This window comes from Triplophysa rosa, linkage group LG10 (assembly GCF_024868665.1).
Source record: "Triplophysa rosa linkage group LG10, Trosa_1v2, whole genome shotgun sequence".
Taxonomy (NCBI): Eukaryota; Metazoa; Chordata; class Actinopteri; order Cypriniformes; family Nemacheilidae; genus Triplophysa; species Triplophysa rosa.
In genome coordinates this window covers 25,419,307-25,421,553 of record NC_079899.1, presented here as the reverse complement: position 1 = coordinate 25,421,553, position 2,247 = coordinate 25,419,307, and positions in this window count along the sequence as shown.

Genomic DNA, 2,247 nt, shown 5'->3' with positions numbered 1-2,247 from the left:
GAGTTACCAGTAATGCATTCAACGAGAAGCCTAAAGAGAGACAGCTCAAAGCAGCAGGGATAATATATCCACCACTGAAAGAGCTCTGTTGTACAATGACACAGCCCACTCAGTATGGGACAGCTTAGTCTAATGGTGCATAGCCAGAGAAGGTCACATTGTTAGAACCATAAATTATACACAACTGTTCCCTCTCATTCCGTGCATACATAGTCCACCTTGTCTACTCTGTCCAAACCAGTCAGGTATTCCCGTCCGTCCCACTGTTATACACGAGACGAAATGAGCTTGCTATCCATGAAAAGTGTCACCATCATCTTAATGGTGTCATGAGCAAACCTTTCACCAGGAGCCATCCAGTGACACTCCAGGTTGATAATCTTACTTTATGTTTAACTTAATCCTCTAATGAAGTACCCTTTTACACCGCTTAATTGAAAGAGTGAAATGTGTGAACCGAGTGTTGCATGTGAAGGAAAATGCGTCGTGTGTGTGAGCAGACCTGCGCTGTTGTGGCCTTTTTCGGGGTTATGGTTTTTCACTTTTCATTACCCTTTTCATCTGCATTCTGAGCTGTAATGACCGAGGTGTCAACTTTTGGCTTGTTAGCGAGGTTCAGTTCACCCCTGGTGGTAGATGTCATGGCGACACAATTATAGGAGCAAAATGCATCTTTACAGTAGATGTTTTACCAGGCATTGTTTTTTTTAATGCTGTGATGGACTGGCCACCTGTCCAGATAGTCTTGGATAGGCTCCAGCACTCCCCACAAGCCCCCCAAAAAATGCTGGGTTGTTTCAAACCATGGGTCAAAGGGACAAGAAAATTGTTCAAATTTGGACAACCCGGCGTTTTTGTAGGGTGTAGGGATGGAGGTATAGAGAATTAATGGATGTTTTTTTCTGTTACAAGCGAGTTAGAGAAGTGCCGGTTACATTTACTCCTCCAAAACTTGGTTTGCTGTCCAAGCTGAATTAATAAGAGATTTCCTACAGGAAGCCCCCTGTTGCATGCGTTCATTAAATTTGTATAAAATGTTAAAGTCTGCCGGCATAACCCCACAGCGTCCCAATGATCAAAAACTAGATTGATTTTCCTTTTACATTTAAACCACAGATGATGACATCTTGTTGGGTTTGTGAAATGTTCATGTACTGTAGTACCCAGTCTTAGTCATTTATTATCTATTGGTTCTACAAGAGTAGACTGTTCATGTGCATATGGAAGCACCCCAGAGGGCATTGACCAACCTCCTCAGACATATCTGTAATGTCTACTTGACTTATCTGTCTATGACTTCACACTTGAACACATAAGCAGGTGTGTGTAGTACACTAAGTAGTGTAATTACTTAAGTTCAGTTCATTAAGAGAAGTTTTTAAAGATGCAAAAGGTTATAATGGACATTTGACAGCACAAAGTGCAATTTAAAATATTTAAAATCCAGCAAAGAGTAAAATCATGTATCACATAATCTCAAAAGATCTGAGGTCGCAAAGTGTCAAATGTATTGCATTAAAATAACTTTAGCCTAAATGTATTCATGTGTTTACTCTTTAAAGATTCAAACAGATATTCCTAGCTGAATAGTGGCTATACTGTTATGTGGATGTACGTTTCTCATTTTAGGAGGAAGGCGTGGTGAATGTTACTTCAGGCAGTGTGGGGCATCAGTGCGAGAGGATTGAAACAAAAATGGTTTCTGTATGTTTTTTTGGTTTAATGACACAATAGACAAAAATATGTTTCATACGTTTGTATTGAACAATGCAGAGAGGTTAGATGCTTTAGAAATTATGTAGCCAGTGTTTGATACAAACAGAGTAAGAGTAGAGTAAAAAATGTTGTTAGTATGAAAATCATTGTGTCTAAGAGGTTGTCAGCAACAGTGTTGGGTAAGTTACTCTGAAAAAGTAATTAATTACTAGTTACTAATTACACATTCGATAATGTAATTAGATTACTGTACAAGTTACTCTCTTCGAAAAGTATTTAATTACTCATTACTAATTACTTTCTATATCCTACATCAACCTTGATGAGTTAAGTGATTCAAGGATAGACATGAAACGGCTCTTTTAATTCATTCAAATAAATAATATAAAACTACATAAAGTATTATTATTAATTACAAATGTGAGAATTATACATTAAAGCACGGATTTTGAAGTTAGACTTTGAATTTTGATGTAAATTCCTCTTCTGCACACACACATATTACACAAAGTATTTAGTTTAATTACATCA